Genomic DNA, 23,160 nt, shown 5'->3' on the forward strand with positions numbered 1-23,160 from the left:
GGTGACATTAGGGTTTTGGTTGATTTGTGTCTTAAGGTGTTATTCTAGTATGAACTCTTGAATAGATTGATCCGAAAGAATAACTTTGAGGTGGTTTCGTACCCTACCATAATCTCTTCGTTTGTTCTCCACTATTAGTGTCTTTGGAGTGACTCTTTGTTGCATGTTGAGGGATTGTTATATGATCTATCTATGTTATTATTGTTGAGAGAACTTGCACTAGTGAAAGTATGAACCCTAGGCCTTGTTTCCTATCATTGCAATACCGTTTATGCTCACTTTTATCGCTTGCTACCTTGCTGTTTTTATAATTTCAGATTACAAATACCTTTATCTACCATCCATTTTGCACTTGTATCACCATCTCTTCGCTGAACTAGTGCACCTATACAATTTACCATTGTATTGGGTGTGTTGGGGACACAAGAGACTCTTTGCTATTTGGTTGTAGGGTTGTTTGAGAGAGACCATCTTCATCCTACGCCTCCCATGGATTGATAAACCTTAGGTCATCCACTTGAGGGAAATTTGCTACTGTCATACAAACCTGTGCACTTGCAGGCCCAACAACGTCTACAAGAAGAAGGTTGTGTAGTAGACATCAAGTGTCTTTACTGACAACTTTTTCCAGCGAAGCGTCAGACTTAACCCTTCAGCGTTTTGAACTATTTTCACACCCCGCGTTCTATATTTCGGGGCCAAGCCCTCTTGGCCCGTCTCGTCAAAACAGAGAACATGCTCACTTATTACGGGATTGCTCATCAATAGGATTTGGGTAATCCAACCGTTTATGGTGCATGCCCACGTTGGGAACTGACGAGTTTCAAGGCGTAAGTGGGGGACGATTGGCATTTTTACTGCCTATAAGAAGGCAATGGATTTCTCCTCTCTTCCCCATGCCTTCCAATCTCCTCGGTCTTCCAATCTACCAAGATCTCAGCGTCTGAAAGAAAGTTTTCGTCTTCCTCACCACCACCATCTCCTCCGACCATGGCCGGATCCAGTTCCAAGGGCAAGTGGGAGGCCTCCTCTGTCACAGAGAAGGAGATAAAGGATCTCCGGATTGCGGGATATCTAGCCGCAACCATCACGCACATGCTCCCCACTATGGGTCAGATCATCCCCACTCCGAAGCCCGGCGAAAGGGTCGTATTTCTTCCCCATTTGCTTAGAGGGCCAGGTTTTCCACTCCATCCCTTCATCCGGAGACTCATGTTCTATTACGGGCTAGATTTCCATGATCTATCCCCGAACTCTTTCCTCCACATGTCGGCATTTATCGTCGTGTGTGAGGCTTTACTTCGCATCCCCCCACACTTCGGCCTATGGCTGAAGATCTTCAATGTGAAGCCGAAGATGGTCAACGGGCAGAACACAGACTGCGGCAGGGCCATGATAAGCAAGCTACCCAAGCCACATGGCCCAAGGAGGCCTTTGTCGAGACCGACAAGAATGGTTCTACATCACCGAGCCGCACCGCACCAACTGGGCGGCTTCGGAGGTCAGATCCGAACCCCCTCCCCCACGAGGCTCACATCGTGGAACACCAAGGGCCTAGACTGGGGGTCCTAGACGGAGGTGCAGATGCTACAAACGCGTATCACCAACGAGCTGGGCAAGAATGTTGGTCTCACCAATGTGGTGTAGATCATGCTCTTCCGCCGCATTCTCCCCTTCCAGCGCTGGACTTCCCCATGTGGGAGTTCAATCCGGAGGAGTCGCGGACCCTGCAGCACTTCCTCGGCACGACGCATGCAGGAATATGGAAGCTGTTGTTCAAGGCCCAGAAGAGCTGGCCCATGTAGACCGAAGACGTCGGTCTTGACACCGAGAATCTGGCCACTCCGGTAAGTGTTAATTTTCCGAAGATATGTCCAGTCTATATATTTGATCAATACGAATCTGATCAGCCCAACTTTTTACAGGGTTGGACAAAGAAGGCGGAGCGAGTCAAGAGTCCAGCTCCGTTGCCCGAAGACCCAGTCACTCCTTAGCTGGAGGAGATGCTAGTCCCGGCGCCCTACCAAGCGCTGAAGAAGAAGAGCAAGAAGAAGGGCAAGGGGCCCAAGGGTGGGCCCCGCTGCAAAGGTACTTTGGATGCTATATCCTAAGAAACCGAGGCCGTCTCCTCTCACGAGGAAGATGAGGATGAAGAGGAGGAGGTAGAGGAGGTGGAGAGGGACTCCCCTCGCATCACGAGGAGGAAGAAGAGGACGGCCTCCGAGAATCCGGAGGGGGCGACGCCAAGAGGAAGAAGATCACCCTCTCGGTTAGTTCGGACTCAGAGTCCAAACACAGCCCAAGGAGAGCCGCCAGGGTTAAGCCCCTGGCCGAATCGTAAGCATTGAAAACTTTACTTGTTCAGCTTCTGCTTACCCACCTATGTTCTATATAAATTGTATCTTTGCTTGTATTTCAGCCCTCCATGCGATATCCTGAACCCCTCGTCTTTGTCAGGGAATTCTCTGGCGCCTGAAGAGGCGAAGAGCAACGGACCATCGTGAGCCCTATCCTCCCTTCCATGGAGGACACCGAGATGTCGTCCCAAAGGACCTCTCCTGGCCGGGGGGGACCAGGTTGTTAAGAAGGCGCCCTAGGTTAATACCTCGGATGCTGCAGAGCAGGGCATGGCGCCCCCCTTGACCATCAAGGGTGGGGGTGGGGGCTCAACAGTTCGAGCCCTCGCCGAACACCGTCCCGGAGACCAATTCGGATCCGGGTTCAGACCAACACCCTCCTTCGACGAAGGGGGGAGGAGCAGCAGCTCCATCGGCGGCTTCCTTTAATTCGGAGGCCGCTCATACTCTGGAGGAAGTGCTGTAACGCGCTTCCATCATGGAGGAGCACCGCACCCTGATGGGTGCGGTTATGGAGAAAGTTTGGTATGCAAAAAGCGGACTGAACGAAGCCTTCAATAGTCTACTGACGGGCTTTGAGGTATGCAATGTAATTTTCTAACAAGTTTTTTTGCAACGTTGAACCATGTATAGACAGTAGCTCCTGAGACTCTGTTCTGATTGGAACAATCCGGACAGAGGATCGCAAAATAAGTTAATAATGTACTATGCAATTGTGTCGGACAGGCATCTATGCTGGTAGCCACTGCCCAAGCCGTGGAGGTTTCCGATCCCAATCGGAAACTTTGACTAGCCGACAAGGAGCTCGACCACGTCAACAAGCGCTTTGAAGAAACGCAAGGTATGCAGCAATTGTATATACGCAAAGTGATATGTGTACTCATTCTTTAAACTTACTGAGTTTTATGACGTTACTCATAGTTGGCGTAGCCGAGGTCGAGTCCCTTAAGAGCGTGCTAGCCTAGGCTAAGAAGGAGGCGGAGGTGAGCAGGGCGGCCGCTGACAAAGCGGCGAAGGAGTTGGAGGTGGAGCAAACCACCCGCACGAAAACATGAGGCGCGGATGGGCGAGGTCGAACAAGAGCTCAAGGACGCTATAGCTAAGTGCGAGTCCTTGGAGCAGAAGAATTTGGAGCAAGCCTCTAAGCTCGCCAAAGCTCTCAAGAGCATGAAGGAGGCCCCGGTTGAAGCCTAGCGCACTCGCCAGGAGATCTAGGAGGCGAGGCAGATAGCAGCTGGTAAGGCCTTTCTTCTGCAGTGGAAATATACAAGTAAGAGATACATCTTGCTTACCTGAGTTTGGAGTTCTCTAGGCGCATTTGTGGATCTGCCGAAGAGTGTTGCCAACGCCGTAGAGTTCTTCCGAGCCGAAGAGGGGAGCTCGACAGAGAAGCTGTTCTTGTCGCACTACCTTGCACCAGAGCATCCAGCGCCCCTCAGCGATCAGCTGAAGCAGTTGACCGAGCTGCACAGGGTGGCCGGACTGGCCATGAAGGATGTAATAGTCTGTCTTTGGCCAGCCGAGCCCATAACCAGCAGCTACATCGAACTCGTGAAGCAGCTGGTCGATGCACGTCCTGGGATCGACGCCCTCAAGTGGTCGGCCTGCATAGAAGGTGCCCGGATGGCCTTCGAACGAGTGAAGGTGCAGTGGGTGAAGATGAAGGCCACCGAGATTGCCACCGCAGGGCCGCCTGAAGGCAAGGACCACCGGAGGCCGGAGAAGTAGTTCAGCGAGGTCCTCAAGGGAGCCTGCATTATAAAGGTTCAATGCTCAAAGGATATCATCTTTGAGTAGTGGAGTCCGGTTTGCAAGAACTATGTAATGAACTTATATTGTGAAATATTTTATGCTTGCGCTTTATGATATTGTTAGTTTATCCTTCTATTCGGCCATTTATTTTTATGAGTTTGAAAGTTTACCAGTCGTCGGCTTCTGCCCCATGTAAATATTACAGGGGTGTTCGGGAATGCATGTCCGCACTTTATCCAACATCTTGGTCCTATATATGAGGCATCTTGCGAGGTGAACTAGGCAATCAGACTATGCGACTTTATTACTTTCACTTAGCCATAAGAGTCCATTGGTGGGGCTAAGTACTAGCCCCTATTGCGTGAATAGCGATCCGGAGTACGGTGCCTTTGCAACCCGGCTGGTCGAAGCCCAGCCCCTCGTATAATAGGCATAAATCGCGAGCGATTTGTAGTATAACACTAAGTCACCGGATTGCTGACCCGCCCTTGCATATCACGACAGTCAGTTTTTGGCTTTCTGTACTGAGGTACTTAACCGAACGAACCAGAAATACAATCACAGTAGTTCTCCCTTTGCTACCTTAGACGAACTTGGAGAACGTAAGGTGGCAAGCACTAGAGTCGGGCAACCCAACTATAGACCAAAGACATGATTCAGAGCCGATGCATATAGTGCAATATCCAGGATGCCGGAGAGTTCCCTATAGGTGTTCGGACTTTAATAGTTTGCGGGGCCAAATACAACCCCTGGTATGAAGGCCGTGCCGAAGCACGTATGTCAGTCAAAAGTAAGGAGGGAATACAAATGACAAGATGATATAAGAACCCAATCAAAGAGGTGGTGATCATCTGCTTCCTTTATATCATTATCAATACGTTGAGGCGTGTTTCGACAGACAATGCCATTAATATTGAGGTCATGTTACATGCCTATGAAAAAAATTACATAAGGGAAAGTCTAGCACAGGGCCTAAAAGTAATGGTTGGAAGACTCCAGTGATGCCCTCCCGCACGTCTTCGCCATTTCTCCTTAGTAGTAAATCCTTTGATAGGAGTATTTGATGGTTGGCCGTAAAGGTGGGAAACGCTAGCCATGAAAGGATCCCTGATGCAAGCATACAACAAATAGGGCTCTTAACGAACATGTTGTGAAAAAAGATGTATGCAGTCCAAATAGGGTCAAGCCGTACTATAGACTTTTTCCGCAGTGTGCCTCCGGCGCTGCCCAAGGTACTTTGAGTGTGTAGTTATGTACACGTGGTACGTAAGCTGCAACCTTATGGGGCAGTCGGCGGAGGCCGAACTGCTAATCGAGATCCGGATCCGTCAAGTTATCGCAGTGGCGCTTGGGCCGGACACGTTTAGAGATGTTGTGTTGGCTTTAATGTCTGACGAATTATTCGGCTTGATAAGTCCGCCATACACCTCAGCTGCAAGGGCTGCAGTGTATTCTTCAGTATAGAGGGAGCACTCCATATTTCGATTGACTGTAATAACGCCACGAGGTCCAGGCATCTGAAGCTTCAAATAAGCATAGTGCAGGACTGCATTAAAGCGGGCGAAAGCAGTTCGTCCGAGCAGTGTGTGATACCACTGCGGAAATGGACGATATCAAAGATTAGTTCCTCACTGCGGAAGTTGTCTGGGGAGCCGAATACTACCTCCAGTGTCACTGAGCCCGTACAACGGGCCTCCATGCCGGGTATCACACCTTTAAAGTTAGTGTTACTAGGCTTGATTCTTGATGGGTTGATGCCCATCTTGCGGATAGTGTCTTGATAAATCAAGTTGAGACTGCTGCCCCCGTCCATAAGGACTCTAGTGAGATGGTATCCGTTGATAATTGGATCAAGTACCAGGACAGCCGAACCCCCTGACGGATACTGGTTGGGTGATCCCTACGATCAAAAGTGATCGGACAGGCTAACCATGGGCTGAACTTTGGGGCGACAAGCTCTACGGCGTAGATGTCCCTTAGTGCACGCTTGCGCTCCCTTTTGGGAATGTAGTGACATAGATCATGTTCACTGTTTTTACCTCGGGGGGAAACTGCTTTTGTCCCCCGGTGTTAGGCTGACGGGGCTCATCATCGTCCTCACTTGGAGGTCCCTTTCCCTTGTGTTCGGTTTTTTATCTTACCGCCTGTATGAAAACCCAATAGTTCCTGTTGGTGTGGTTAGCAGGCTTATCGGGTGTGCCATGAATCAAACTGGGCCTCTCAACGATTTATCCAAGCTGGATGGACCATCCCTGTTGCCTTTGAAAGGTTTCTTCCGCTGATCGGATTTAGAACCACTGAATACGGCATTGACTACCATATCATCTACGTTGTTATTGTTGCTCCGACGTTTATTTTTATTGCGGCGTGGTTTATCATTGCCGTCCCTAGCCTCAGAAGTGTCAGGGTCGCTCGAGATGTTGCTTCTACGAGCCAGCCAGCTATCTTCACCCGCACAGAAACGGGTCATAAGTGCAGTTAAGGCTGCCATGGTCTTCGGCTTCTCCTGCCCGAGGTGTCGGGCGAGCCATTCATCCCGGACGCTGTGTTTGAAGGCCGCTAAGGCTTCGGCTTCCGGACAGTCCATGATTTGGTTCTTTTTAATTAGGAACCGATTCCAAAGCTTGCGAGCCGATTTGCCTGGTTGCTGGATTATGTGACTCAAGTCGTCCGCATCCGGTGGCCGAACATAAGTGCCCTGAAAGTTGGCCCAAAAAGCATCTTCCAAATCTTCCTAGGTTCCAATGGAGTTTTCTGGGAGGCTGTTCATCCAGTGCCGTGCTTGTTGGGGATATAACTATTGGTATGACCTGCCCAAGAGGGGCCGGGTCATACTTGCAAATATTCGTGAAGCCCAAGACCCAGGTTATGGATGGCGGTTTAGTTAAAGGCCCATGGCCTAGAGGTGACTTAAGGCCCGTAGTGATAAACCGCCATGTATGCGTGACTTGTATTGTAAGGCAAGAATAGTTAAGAGACCGAGCCGGACATTGTTTATGAGCCGGCCGGGACTCTGTAGAGCCGTTGGGCGTCGGCCTCTATATATAAAGGGACGACCCGGCGGCGGTTCAGGGCAAGTAAACATCAGCTCCAGAGCTAGGTCAGCAATTCGCTCCCTGGTTATCGAGACATAAGTAATCCCACTCAAAACTGGATCATAGGCTTTTACCTTCACCGTAAGGGGCCGAACCAGTATAAACCTCGTGTCCTTTGTCCCTATTAATCCCTTCAAGCTTCCTAGTTGCGATGGCTCCACGACTAAATACTTTCACTAGGACATCTGCCGTGACAATTCCACGCAGTTGGCGCCCACTATGGGGCCAGCGCACGGTGGATTCGAGTTCTTGAAGGGAAGCTTCGAAGGGCTCAAGGGATACGTTGTGGGCTGGATGACTAAGAGTCGTCACGGCAAGCTCTACATTGACGATGGAGGCTGGGGCCCCGAGGCCGGCTCAATTGAGTATGGGTACCGGGTCCCCTTCAGCGGAATTAACGTCTTCATCGCCAAGATCGGCGAGCCGGGACCTGAGCCGGACATCTGCACCGACCTCATCGAAACGGCTCAGCATGCAACCCGCCCGGGTTCCGCCTGCTGTGAAGCATGCCTTCATGGGATGCATCCATGAAGGGCTCTCTGAAGAATCTGCATCTGGCGGTGAGACGGCCATCTACTCTGATGGCGGGTCATCCACAGGTGAGACAAATTCGTTGTATCAACTGCAAGATGGCGGGATCGGGGGCTGTTCGGATGGCAGCAGTATTCCAGATTGCTTCGAGCCGCCGAGCAGGGTTGGGATCTTCATGGACGGCAGACAACCTATCCAAGACTCCACGACTGCGGCAGCCATTACCTTCGGGTCAGCAGCAGCCGGGGCAGGAGGCCCTATGTGCTCGCCGTTTCAGGTGTTGATGGATCTCATAGATAAGCTGACCACTCTGTTAACCGCCGTGGTCAACCCGATGGGCCAAGCTCGTCATGATGCGGAGGTGGCACAGTTAAAATTGGATATGGTGCAGGCTAAGCAAGACCTAGCAGCGGAAGATGTCAGGATAACTGCAGAGCAAGCAACTCTGGATGTTCAGGCTCAGTAGATTTGGGCACAGACTTTCCGGCTCACGCAAGATCAGAACACGTCTAAAGAGGTCATGAGGAGAAGGCATCAGAAGACTCAGTCTCGACTCCCCCCGGTTTATGACCCTCAAAACATCTTTCACACACCGGGGCAGGGCCCAGTAACCTGCCGTGGCTCTCCCCGTGTACAGGGGCGGACCATGTTGCAACACCCGGGGACGGCGTGCCGGTTCAACCGCAGGTGATGGGACCTCCCCGCATAAACACAACTCCACCTCAGTATGTACCAACACCTCCGGGTCACTATTCTAACCCGTTGGGGAACATGATAGTGGCAGCGGCACGGTTGGCGGCTCTCCCAATTGATGGTGACTCTCCGGCGGCGGTTGAAACCCGCCAGGTCAGAGAACTTCTTCAGATGGCCTTAGCACAGCAGGAGGTGTACTCATACAGCCAGGACAGGATCCATTCGACCCCTCGACCAAGCCGAAGCCCGAGTTATAGCAGGCACATGGATTCAGCGGCCGTTTCAAGCAACGTCCGGCGCCATAACCAGCCGAGTAGGCATGACCCGGCGTGCCATGAGGCATTTAACTTGGTACATCAAGACAGAATACGTCAAGAGGCTGAGCAGGTGGCTCAGCAGGCGGCTCAGTTGACGGCTTACTAGCCGTATCCGGCTTATCCGACGACTTCTATCCAGGCAGGTGTGGCCACCAGGACCGGAGGAGTCCCTTGTCTGGTGCCAGCTCTGCGTAACGAGCGTTTGCCCAAAGATTTTAAGGGACCTAGGAAGGTGCCGAATTACACGGCCGACCTACAGCCTGGGGCATGGATCGAAAGCTACGAGATGGCTATGGAGTTATTGGAGGTCAGTGATGCTGCAATGGCTAAATACTTTACCATGATGTTGGATGGGACTGCCCGCACTTGGTTGAAAGGCCTGCCACCTAATTCGATGAGTTCATGGGCGGAGCTAAAGGCTCGGTTCATCCAGAATTTCAAAGATACGTACAAGCAACCCATGTCGATTGTGGATTTGATGAATTGCAAGCAAGAGGAGGGCGAGTCTTCAACCCATTGGGTGCGCCAGGTTAAAGCCATAATACATTTATCTGATAAGATGGATGCCGGCTCTGCAGTCTTAATGTTAGAGAAAAATTGCCGTTTTTTGCCTCTGAAACAAAAGCTGGGGCGGCTCAAGCGCGATTGTAATGATATGGGCACGCTGATGGCGGCTCTGGTCAAGTACGCCGACTCTGATAGTACCAAGGATCCCGAGTCTGATGATGACAAGGCAGGGAAGGGAAAGAAGAGTGGCAACGGCAAGGGCCCTCAGCACAACCCGGCAAATCAAGGAGGTAATAAACGTAAGGCTGATGGTAGTTTGGATTTTGTGGCTAACACTAGTGCGCAGGGTAACAACCAACGGCGCAAAGGGAGGCCACCTCCCCGGTCTGGCGGGTCAGGCCCCACACTTGAGCAATTGTTGAACGAGCCCTGTCCGAGACACGGCACTCAGCAAAAGCCGGCTACCCATCTATGGAAGGACTGTACGATCATGAAGGCCTTCAAAAATTCCAACATGTTTGATGGTAACAATGGGCAGGGCGGCGGCTCAGTTGGCGGCGGCTTTCATGGCCCGGGCGGCGGTTCAAATCCCAATTTTCAAAATTCTCAAGGCAACCAAGGTGGGTATAACCAACAATCTGGCCAAGGCGGTCAGCAACAGCAACAAGGTGGATACCAGAGCAATCCAAACAGCTGATTAGTGGGCAATATCATGTGTTTACCACCAGTTTATGTAAACGAGACCAGAAGCTTCATAAGAGGGCTGTGAATGCTGTTGAGCCGGCAGTCCCTCGTTAGTTGAGATGGTCTGAACAGCCTATTCTATGGAGTAGGGAGGATCACCCTCCCCGGGTTGATAATCCGGGTCACTTAGCCCTGGTGGTGGCCCCTCATGTGGGTGGATATAAATTCACCAAGGTACTCATGGATGGAGGCAGCAGCATCAATATCCTCTATTATGAGACCTTCCGTCGCATGGGGCTAACTGATAAGAGCCTTAAGCAGTCCAACACTGTCTTCCATGGAGTCGTACCTGGTAAATCGGCGTATCCAGTTGGTAAGATCGAATTGGAGGTAGCTTTTGGGATGATATGACTGCAGAGCCGAGAAATTGACGTTTGAAGTAGTCAAGATCAAGAGCCTGTATCATGTTCTGTTTGGGCGGCCGGCTTATGCCAAATTCATGGCACGACCATGTTATGTGTATTTGCAGCTCAAGATGCTGGGCCATAAGGGAACCATTATGGTGCATGGGAGCCGGAAGGTGGCCTTGGAATGTGAAGAAGGTGACGCAGCTTATGCTGAGTCGGTCTGTGCGACAGAAGAGTTAAAATTCTACAAGGACAATGTTGACTCGGCGGATATGACATCTTTAAAGAAGCCAACCACAGAACATGAGCCGGACATGAAGTTTAAGTCGGCTGATGATACTAAGCTTGTTGATTTTGTTCCAGGCGACTCGTCCAAACAGTTCAGTATCAGTGCTAATTTGGATCCCAAATAGGAAAGCGCACTCATCGAGTTCATCCGTGAGAACCGGGACATCTTTGCATGGAAACCTTCTAACATGCCACGTATACCGAGAGAACTCGCTGAGCACACTCTTAATATTGATCCAAAGTTTAAGCCGGTCAAGAAGTTTCTTCAGCGGTTTAATGAGGAGAGGCGGAAGGCCATTTGTGAGGAGGTAGCCTGACTCTTAGCAGCTGGGTTCATCATCGAAATGTTTCATCCAGAGTGGTTGGCTAACCCGGTGCTTGTGCTTAAGAAAAACGGCACTTGGTGTATGTGTGTGGATTACACGGACTTAAACAAGGCCTGTCCAGCTGATCATTTTGCTCTCCCTCGTATTGATCAAATCATTGATGCTACGGCGGGTTGTGAGCGTTTGAGTTTTTTGGATGCTTACTCTGGTTATCATCAGATCAAGATGGCAGTTAAGGACCAGGAGAAGACGATGTTCATTACTCCGTTTGGAGCCTTCTGCTCTGTATCAATGCCTTTTGGGCTCAAGAGTGCCTAGGCGACTTACCAGCGATGTGTGCAGAATTGTCTTCATAATCAAATTGGGCGCAATGTTCATGCCTAAGTGGATGACATAGTGGTGAAATCCAGAGAGAAGGAGACCTTGATTGATGATATTAAGGAAATTTTTGACAATCTTTGGGTTTACAAGATGATGCTTAACCCGGCCAAGTGTGTTTTTGGTGTGCCTGCAGGCAAGCATTTGGGTTTTCTGGTTTCTAACAGGGGCATCGAGGCTAAACCGGAGAAGATCAAGGCCATCACCTCTCTGGCCAAACCAGCGTGTATCAATGACGTTCAGCGTTTGGCGGGTCGTATCGCTGCTCTAAGACGGTTCATAAGCTGGTTAGGTGAGAAGGCCATACCACTGTATCAAATGATGAAGAAGAAAGATAACTTCACCTGGAGTGACGCTGCCAATGCTGCTTTTGAAGATCTGAAGAGACAGCTGGCTAAGCCGCCAGTTCTTGCTGCTCCCATAGATAAGGAGCCCTTATTATTATATGTGGCTGCTAACACGCGTGCCGTCAGTGTGGCCATCGTGGTGGAGCGCAAGGAGGCTGGCAAGGAACACCCGGTTCAATGGCCGGTTTACTACATCAGCGAGGTGCTTATTGAGTCCAAGCAACGATATCCGCATTGGCAGAAGCTCGTTTATGGGGTGTTCATGGCAAGCCGTAAGCTTAAGCAATACTTCTTGGGCCACCCCATCACTGTGGTTAGTTCTGCTCCTTTGGGGGATATCATTCAAAATAGAGAGGCCACAGGACGAGTCGCCAAATGGGCCATTGAGCTTGGGCCTCATGGCCTAAAGTATGTGCCACGCACATCTATTAAATATCAAGCACTAGTGGATTTCATCAACGATTGGACAGAGCTGCAGATGCCTGAAGAAAATCCAGACAACACGTATTGGACAATTCATTTTGATGGGTCCAGGCAATTGGAGGGCTCGGGGGCTGGAGTTGTTTTGGCTTCCCCTCGAGGTGAAATTTTTTGTTATGTGCTCCAGTTGATGTTTCCCTGTACTAACAATGCAGCTGAGTATGAAGCCTTACTCCATGGTCTCCGGATGGCTAAGGAGATGAGCTTAAGCCGGGTAAGGTGCTTCGGCGACTCAGATCTGGTGGCTCAGCAGGTATCAGGCAAGTGGGATTCTAAGGATCCTCTCATGGCGGCTTATCGCTGTGAAGTTGATGCAATTGCAGGACACTTCAAGGGTTATCAGGTGGAGCACATTGACCGTAGAAAGAATGAGGCGGCTTATGCTTTAAGCCGGCTGGGATCTCAGCGTAAGCCGGTGCCGCCTAATACTTTCTTGGATATTCTGCATAACCCTTCTGTCAAGCTACCCACAGAGGAAGACTTGGTTGTTCCTGACCCAGAAGCGCAATTGGTGGCGGCTCTTCATGTCATTCCAGATTTGACAGTGCCATACCTAGCTTATATGACTCGGTGCGAGTTGCCTGAGGATGAAACCTTGGCCAGGTAGATAACCCGACAGTCTAAGTCTATGACGATTGGCAATGGCGAGTTGCATCATCGCAGTGTTACAGGGGCATTTCAGCATTGCGTCTCTCCTGAAGAAGGCCAAGAAATTCTTCGTGAGATTCATGAAGGGGATTGTGGTCACCACGACGGGTCAAAATCCCTTGTGGCTAAGGCTTTCCGTCATGGATTCTATTGGCTGACGGCTCATGCTGATGCAGAGGACTTGGTCAGTAAATGTGATGGTTGTCGGAAGTTCTCAAGACGGGCTCATGTGCCGGCTCAAGAATTGAGGACGATTCCAATTACATGGCCATTCGCAGTCTGGGGGCTTGACATGGTTGGGCCTTTCAAAAGGTCCAAAGATAAAAAGACCCACCTCTTGGTGGCGGTTGATAAATTTACAAAGTGGGTTGAGGCAGAGCCAGTCAGTAAGTGTCATGCATATATGGCGGTACAATTCATGAAGAAGGTGATATTTTGCTTCGGCTTTCCACACAACATTATAACTGACAATGGCACTAATCTGTCTAAAGGCGCCATGGAAGAATTTTGTCAACGGGAGCATATTCGGCTTGATGTTTCATCAGTGGCTCACCACCAATCCAACGGTCAAGCCGAGAGAGCCAATCAGGAGATATTGAAAGGCATCAAGCCCCGGATTTTGGTCCCTTTGCAGCGGATGCCAGGTTGCTGGGTTGAGGAGTTACCCTATGTGTTATGGAGCATTAACACTACTCCTAACAGATCTACGGGTTATACACCTTTCTTCATGGTCTATGGAGCTGAGGTAGTTCTCCCTAGCGACATCCATCATGACTCGCCTTGTGTGGCGGCTTATGTTGAAGCGGACAATGAACAGGCGCATCAGGATGCTCTTGACCTGTTAGATGAACATCGGGACTTGGCAGTAGCTCGCTCGGTGATTTACCATCAAGACTTGCGCCGATATCACAGTCGTCGGGTTAAGTCCAGAGCCTTTCAGGAAGGTGATTTGGTGCTCCGGCTCATCCAGGATCAAACTGATGCGCACAAGCTATCCCCACCTTGGGAAGGGCCCTTTGTGGTTAGCAAGAACTTGAACAACGGGTCAGATTACCTTATCGATGTTCGAGAGCGCAAAGACTCACGTAAGTCGGAGGAAGAGACCCGCCGGCCATGGAATATCGCTCATCTTTGGCCCTACTACACTTGAGCCATAGGCTCTCCTGATGTACATATTTTGCCAATGTATATATTATGATAAATAATAAAGCAGGACCTCTGTCCTTTTTTCCATCCCCCAAGGTAAATTTGTCATTATTATTACTCCCTCCATTTACTTATACAAGGCCACTATGGAATATACGTTTTGCATCTATACAAGGCTACCAACAGTAATCGAGGAAAGAATTAATGATATTTCCTCGTACTAGCAACCTGTTTACTACTTGCATGCTTGCAGTCATAATGACACTAGCTACTTCCTCCACTCAACTTTCTTGCATGCATGTTGCGTATTAATTATCCGAGTAAACGAAAAGAAAAGTAAGCTTGCATTAAGTTTTACTTAGGTACCTGTAATATGAGTTTGTGGCCTTGTATATAAAAATGGAGGGAGTATCATTATTTTCTCACATGATCACTTGGGGGATGATCACATTTGATCCGGATTAACCCGCTTGATCCGGCTTACGATCGTATTCGAATCTAGCCGTTAAAAATTATGATCACTAGGGGGCTTCCTGTTCAAACATAGGTCGTATTCGAATGAAAGAGAACACAGTTGTCGGTACCCTTTTGATTGGCACATTGCCGAGCTCACTAGGGGGCTTCTTGATCGTATTCAAATCATAGCTTAACCCCTTTTGGGAACCGACTTTGATCGTATTCGAATCAGAGTCGTTAAAAAACTCTCAAGGTCATTAGGGGGCTTCCTGTTCAAACATAGGTCGTATTCGAACCAAAGAGAACACAGCTGTTGGTACCCTCTTGATCGGCGCAATGCCAAAGCCATTGGGGGCTACATGATCGTATTCGAATCCTAGCTTAAACCCCTCTGGAACGGTTTACTGATCGTATTCGAATCAGCAGCCTTGATTTTTTTATTCTATTTCGGTTTAAAGTTTTCTTTGGAAACACCCTTTATTTGACTTGAGACTTTTTCTGAGGCTTACAAGTTTAAGTATGGTTGCGTTTGACCCGGCGCAGTATCGACTGATGAGTCGCCGATACATAAGCATCATTATACCTTTGAAATTTTGGGTATCCAAAGACTGGGTTATCACCCTTACCGACCAGGTCATATAAACCGGCGGTGCAAATCTAAGAAGTCATCAGCATAGGATCATAGTTGTGTTTTTTACAACAAGCTAATCTATGACTCTTTTTAAATCCTTCTATCCTCCCTGGTGTTAAGCTGTCAAGGGATTTTGCAGTCTATTTTCACATGCATGATGATACGTCTCCAACGTATCTATATTTATGAAGCATTCATGCTATTTTATTATCTGTTTTGAATGATTACGAGCTTTATTATACACTTTTATATTACTTTTGGGACTAACCTATTAACCGGAGACTATTGTCTGTTTCAGTATTTCAAAGAAAAGGAATATCAAACTGAGTCCAAACGGAATGAAACCTTCGGGAGCGTGATTTTTAGGAAGAATATGATCCGGGAGACTTGGAGTTCACGTCAGAAGATCCTCGAGGAGGCCATGAGATAGGGGGGTGCGCCCACCCCCCTAGGCGCGCCCTACCCTCTCGTGGGCCCCTCGAGGCTCCCCCGACCGACTTCTTTCACCTATATAAGCCTACATACCCTAAAAACATCGAATATAAAGATAGATCAGGAGTTCCGCCGCCGCAAGACTCTGTAGCCACCAAAAACCTCTCGGGAGCCTGTTTTGGCACCCTGCCGGAGGGGGAATCCATCATCGGTGGCCATCTTCATCATCCCGGCGCTATCCATGACGAGGAGGGAGTAGTTCACCCTTGGGGCTGAGGGTATGTACCAGTAGCTATGTGTTTGATCTTTCTCTCTCGTGTTCTCTCTATGGCACGATCTTGATGTATCGCGAGCTTTGCTATTATAGTTGGATCTTATGATGTTTCTCCCCCTCTACTCTCTTGTAATGGATTGAGTTTTCCTCTTGAAGTTATCTTATCGGATTGAGTCTTTAAGGATTTGAGAACACTTGATGTATGTCTTGCTATGTTTATCTGTGGTGACAATGGGATATCATGTGCCACTTGATGTATGTTTTGGTGATCAACTTGCGGGTTCCTCCCATGAACCTATGCATAGGGGTTGGCACACGTTTTCGTCTTGACTCTCCTATAGAAACTTCGGGGCACTCTTTGAAGTACTGTGTTGGTTGAATAGATGAATTTGAGATTGTGTGGTGCATATCATATAATCATGCCCACGGATACTTGAGGTGACAATGGAGTATCTAGGTGACATTAGGGTTTTGGTTGATTTGTGTCTTAAGGTGTTATTCTAGTATGAACTCTATGATAGATTGAGTGGAAAGAATAGCTTCATGTTATTTTACTACGAACTCTTGAATAGATAGAACAGAAAGGATAACTTTAACGTGGTTTCATACCCTACCATAATCTCTTCGTTTGTTCTCTGCTATTAGTGTCTTTGGAGTGACTCTTTGTTACATGTTGAGGGATTGTTATATGATCTATCTATGTTATTATTGTTGAGAGAACTTGCACTAGTGAAAGTATGAACCTTAGGCCTTGTTTCCTACCATTGCAATACCGTTTACACTCACTTTTATCATTAGTTACCTTGCTGTTTTTATAATTTCAGATTACAAAAACCTATATCTACCATCCATATTGCACTTGTATCACCATCTCTTCACCGAACTAGTGCACCTATACAATTTACCATTGTATTGGGTGTCGTGGGGACACAAGAGACTCTTTGTTATTTGGTTGCAGGGTTGTTTGAGAGAGACCATCTTCATCCTACGCCTCCCACGGATTGATAAACCTTTGGTCATCCACTTGAGGGAAATTTGCTACTGTCCTACAAACCTATGCACTTGCAGGCCAAACAATGTCTACAAGAAGAAGGTTGTGTAGTAGACATCAAGCTCTTTTCTGGCGCCGTTGCCGGGGAGGTGAGTGCTTGAAGGTATATCTTTAGATCTTGCAATTGAATCTTTTTGTTTCTTGTTTTATCACTAGTTTAGTTTGCAAAAGAAAACTACAAAAAAATGGAGTTAAGTTTGTCTCATACGCTTCGTCTTTTTAATATCTTTCGTGAGTATGATGAAATGGAAAATTGTGCTCAAGTGCTAGAAGAAGAATGCATTAAAATGTTTGGTACTAGATCTTTGTATGATGAGCATGATTGCAATGTTGTTAGTATGAATTCCTTGAATATCCATGATGCTAATGATATGCAAAGCCAGAAGTTTGGGGATGCTATGTTTGATGAGGATGATATTTTTTGTACCCCAAGTTTTGATGAGCAAATTTATTATGATGAAAGCATGCCTCCTATTTATGATGATTATATTGATGAAAGTGGGTTTGGAAGAGTGTAAACTTTAGGAAGTAGTGATCCCACTATTTGGGAGGATGTTGAATCTTATTGTGATGAACATGAAAGTGGATTTGGAAGAGTGTCAACTTTATTTAGTGATGATTCAACTATTTCGGAAGAGGTTCCAATTGATTATGAGAACAAAGTGCCTACTTATGATAAATATTGTGATAAAACTTATGCTATAAAAAGTAGTGATGATTATATTTATAAAACTTGTCATGATTATGATTACCCTTTTTCTGAACATTACTCTTTTAATGTGGAAACAATTTTTAGTGTTCAAGTCTCTTATGATACTCCCACTATTCCGAATGAGAAGAATTTTGCTTATGTGGAGAATAGTAAATTTTCTATGCAAGTAGACCATGAAAAGAATGCTTTAGGTGCTAGTTATATTGTTGAATTCATTCATTATGCTACTGATAATTATTATGAGGGAGGAACTTATGCTTGTAGGAATTGCAATAATATCAAGTTTCCTTCCTATGTGTTGAAAATTTTGAAGCTATGCTTGTTTTACCTTCCTATGCTAGTTGATTATTGTTCCCATAAGTTGTTTGATCACAAAATCCCTATGCATAGGAAGTGGGTTAGACTTAAATGTGCTAGTGATATTCTTCATGATGCTATTTTTATGTTTCAATTCTTATCTTTTATGTGAGTATCATTGTCATCATCATGCCTAGCTAAAAGGCAACCCAATTTATTTTTGTTTCTTACTTTTTGTTCCTGTTTAGTAATAAATAATTCATCTAGCCTCTGGTTAGATGTGGGTTCATGTTTTAATTAGTGCATGTTTTAATTAGTGTTTGTGCCAAGTAGAACCTTTGGGAAGACTTGGGTGAAGTTTATGTGATCTTGCTGTAAAAAACAAAAACTTTTGCGCTCACGAGATTAGCTGCCATTTTTTACTGGAGAGTGATTTTAGGTTGATTCTTTTTGCAGATGATTAATAGACAAATTCCTCAGGTCCAGCAATTCATTTCAGAATTGTTTGAGTTCCATAAGTATACGTTTTATACAGATTACTACATACTGTTCTGTTTTTGACAAATTCTGTTTTCTATGTGTTGTTTGCTTATTTTGATCAATCTATGGCTAGTATTAAGTGGTATGAACCATAGAGAAGTCAGAATATAGTAGATATTACACCAATATGAATAAAGAATGAGTTCATTACAGTACCTTAAAGTGGTGGTTTGTTTTGTTTCACTAACGGAGCTTACGAGTTTTGTGTTGAGTTTTGTGTGGTTGAAGTTTTCAAGTTTTGGGTAGAGATTCGATGGACTATGGAATAAGGAGTGGAAAGAGCCTAAGATTGGGGATTCCCATGGCACCCCAAGATATTAAAGGACAACCAAAAGCCTAAGCTTGGGGATGCCCCGGAAGGCATCCCCTCTTTCGTCTTCGTTCATCGGTAACTTTACTTGGAGCTATATTTTGATTCACCACATGATATGTGTTTTACTTGGAGCGTCATTTTCTTTTGTTAGTTTTTGCTTGATGTTATTTAGAATAATGTTTTGCATCTTCAGTTTCAATAAAAATGTCAAGGATAGCCTTTACCATGCTTATTTTGCAAGTATACATGCTGCTGTTTCAAAACAGAAAGTTTACCACTGTTGCAAAAATTCCCTAGGAAAGTCAGAGAATGGTATAATGTTGAATCTTTTTGCGTATTGAGCTCTGATAAATCTTCTACAGCTTAGTATTTTTATTATAATTTTTGGATTTAGGTAAGTATTGATACTCTTGCATTCTTTACAGACTATACTGTTTTGGCAGATTGCTGTTATGGTTGCATTGTTTGCATATGTTTGCTTGGTTAATGATTCTATTTTAGGATAGGAGTATTAAATATGCAGAGACATTAAGTATGCAATGTTGAATAATAATTTTAGTGATTTGTTACAGTAGAAAATGATAAGGTTTTGCATTGGTTTATACTAACCTATCTCACGAGTTCTTGTTGAGTTTGTTGTGGATGAAGCTTTTGATAAAAAGAAGACTCATGATATGACAGGAATTAAAGAGACATAAAAGCTCAAGCTTGGGGATTCCCAAGGCACCCCAAGATAATATTTCAAGAAGTCTCAAGCATCTAGGCTTGGGGATGCCCCGTTAGGCATCCCACCTTTCTTCTTCAACAACTATCGGTTAGTATCGGTTGAACTAAGTTTTTGCTCCTCACATGAATTGTGCTATCCTTGCAATGTCATTTTATTTTGCTTTGCTTGCTGTTTGAATACAATACCAAGATCTGAATTCTTTAATGAGAGAGAGTCTTCACATAGTTACATAATTATTTAGCTACTCATTGATCTTCACTTATATCTTTTTGGAGTAGTTTTTCATTTACTCGTGTGCTTCACTTATATCCTATGAGCAAATTGTTGAATGAGTTGATTGTCATAAATCTGAATTTATATATGTTTCATTTGCTTATCCCATGGGGATTAATGACTTCACACCTAAGAAGTAGAGGGTGTAAATTTATTGAAGGTTAGCAAGCATTGTATTGGTCATTTGAACAATTCATGAAAGAATATTGAAGGAAGAGAGATTTCACATATAAATATACTATCATAGACATCTTTTATAATTGTGAGCACTCATTAAGTATGACATCTAAAGAGTTGATGTTGGACAAGGAAGACAACGTAATGGGTTATGTTTTCTCACATCTCAGTTAAAGTATATTGTCATGGATCATTCAAACATGTTGAGCTTGCCTTTCCCCCTCATGCTAGCTAAAATTCCTTGCACCAAGTAGAGATACTACTTGTGCTTCCAAATGTCCTTAAACCCAGTATTTTCCATGAGAGTCCACCATACCTACCTATGGATTGAGTAAGATCCTTCAAGTAAGTTGTCATCGGTGCAAGCAATAAAAATTGCTCTCTAAATATGCATGACTTATTAGTGCGGAGAAAATAAGCTTTGTACGATCTTGTTATGGAAGCAATAAAAGTGACAGACTGCATAATAAAGGTCCATATACAAGGGGCAATATAAAGTGACATTCTTTCGCATTAAGATTTTGTGTATCCAACCCTAAAAGCACATGACAACCTCTGCTTCCCTCTGAAAAGGGCCTATCTTTTACTTTATGTCTTTTACTTTATGCAAGAGTTAAGGTGATCTTCACCTTTCCCTTTTTCATTTTATCCTTTGGCAAGCACTTTGTGTTGGGGCGATCCTGATATATATATCCAATTGAGTGTAAGTTAGCATGAACTATTATTGTTGACATCACCCAAAGGTGAATACGTTGGGAGGCAACACTGTAAGCCCCTATCTTTCTCAGTGTTCAATTAAGACTTCATAACCACAAGTATTCCGTGAGTGTTAGCAATTGTAGAAGACTATTTGATAGTTGAGTATGTGGAGTTTGCTATTCCTGAAAATAAGATGAATTGCAATTGTTTGATGACTAAGAATGAAGTTTGCTAGTTTTCAAGAAAGTTTATGGTCTATGCTTTAACATGTGAATAGCTTGTTACTTGATCTTGAGAAGTTTTATGAGATGAACTACTGTTATAACGTATAATCATGCTAGAAAAGGTGATTGAAATTATCATTGATCAAACTTGTGCACCTTCTAGCATTCACACTTCATAAATTCTTTCTTTGTCATTTACCTACTCGAGGACGAGTAGGAATTAAGCTTGGGGATGCTGATACGTCTCCAACGTATCTATGATTTATGAAGCATTCATGCTATTTTATTATCTGTTTTGAATGATTACGGGCTTTATTATACACTTTTATATTACTTTTGGGACTAACCTATTAACCGGAGGCCCAGCCCATATTGCTGTTTTATTGCCTGTTTTAGTATTTCGAAGAAAAGGAATGTCAAACGGAGTCCAAACGGAATGAAACCTTCGGGAGCGTGATTTTTAGGAAGAATATGATCCGGGAGACTTGGAGTTCACGTCAGAAGATCCTCGAGGAGGCCACGAGATAGGGGGGTGCGCCCACCCCCTGTGCGTGCCCTACCCTCTCGTGGACCCCTCGAGGCTCCCCCGACCGACTTCTTTCGCCTATATGAGCCTACATACCCTAAAAACGTGGAATATCAAGATAGATCGGGAGTTCCGCCGCCGCAAGCCTCTATAGCCACCAAAAACCTCTCGGGAGCCCGTTCCGGCACCCTGCCGGAGGGGGAATCCATCACCGGTGGCCATCTTCATCATCCCAGTGCTATCCATGATGAGGAGTGAGTAGTTCACCCTCGGGGCTGAGGGTATGTACCAGTAGCTATGTGTTTGATCTCTCTCTCTCTCTCGTGTTCTCTCTATGGCACGATCTTGATGTATCGCGAGCTTTGCTATTGTAGTTGGATCTTATGATGTTTCTCCCCCTCTACTCTCTTGTAATGGATTGACTTTTCCTCTTAAAGTTATCTTATCGAATTGAGTCTTTAAGGATTTGAGAACACTTGATGTATGTCTTGTCGTTTTTATCTGTGGTGACAATGGGATATCATGTGCCACTTGATGTATGTTTTGGTGACCAACTTGCGGGTTCCGCCCATGAACCTATGCATAGGGGTTGGCACACGTTTTCGTCTTGACTCTCCGGTAGAAACTTCGGGGCACTCTTTGAAGTACTTTGTGTTGGTTGAATAGCTGAATTTGAGATTGTGTGATGCATATCGTATAATCATGCCCACGGATACTTGAGGTGACAATGGAGTATCTAGGTGACATTAGGGTTTTGGTTGATTTGTGTCTTAAGGTGTTATTCTAGTATGAACTCTATGATAGACTGAGCGGAAAGAATAGCTTCATGTTATTTTACTACGAACTCTTGAATAGATAGAACAGAAAGGATAACTTTGAGGTGGTTTCGTACCCTACCATAATCTCTTCGTTTGTTCTCCGTTATTAGTGGCTTTGGAGTGACTCTTTGTTACATGTTGAGGGATTGTTATATGATCTATCTATGTTATTATTGTTGAGAGAACTTGCACTAGTGAAAGTATGAACCTTAGGCCTTGTTTCCTACCATTGCAATACCGTTTACGCTCACTTTTATCATTAGTGACCTTGCTGTTTTTATAATTTCAGATTACAAAAACCTATATCTACCATCCATATTGCACTTGTATCACCATCTCTTCGCCGAACTAGTGCACCTATACAATTTACCATTGTATTGGGTGTGTTGGGGACACAAGAGACTCTTTGTTATTTGGTTGCAGGGTTGTTTGAGAGAGACCATCTTCATCCTATGCCTCCCACGGATTGATAAACCTTAGGTCATCCACTTGAGGGAAATTTGCTACTGTCCTACAAACCTGTGCACTTGTAGGCCCAACAACGTCTACAAGAAGAAGGTTGTGTAGTAGACATCACAGGACAATTTACAAAGTCTGATCAAGCATACAGTAAGCAGATGAAAAGTAACACGGATGGATACAACACGGCGGTTTAATGGCGTTAAGCATTAAAACGTGCATGATGGCACAACCAAAATAAAGTTATTTCTATCCTACTATAGGACTCCCTGAGTCAAAATAATTCACATTGTTTTTAAGTACATCCCAGGTATGAGCCGCCATGGCAGGTTCACCTTCATGATTGGCCTGAAGTGTCCGGGTTAGCCTCTCCGCGCTTTCGCCCTGCTCCCTTTCCTGGAAGGTTGACGATGACCAGTCAATGTTGTTCAAAGCTTCAAATTTAGCTTCAGCATCAACAAGGTCGGCCGGGTCAACTTCAGGAGCAAAGGTGTGCTTACGGAGCGGGGGAATCATACTAGTCACTTCATAGTGAGGCCTTCAAATTCTCCGGTTCTCTTCATCATAACCCGCCTGGTACTTGGTAAGATCCACT

Source organism: Triticum aestivum, chromosome 4B (assembly GCF_018294505.1).
Source record: "Triticum aestivum cultivar Chinese Spring chromosome 4B, IWGSC CS RefSeq v2.1, whole genome shotgun sequence".
Classification (NCBI taxonomy): Eukaryota; Viridiplantae; Streptophyta; class Magnoliopsida; order Poales; family Poaceae; genus Triticum; species Triticum aestivum.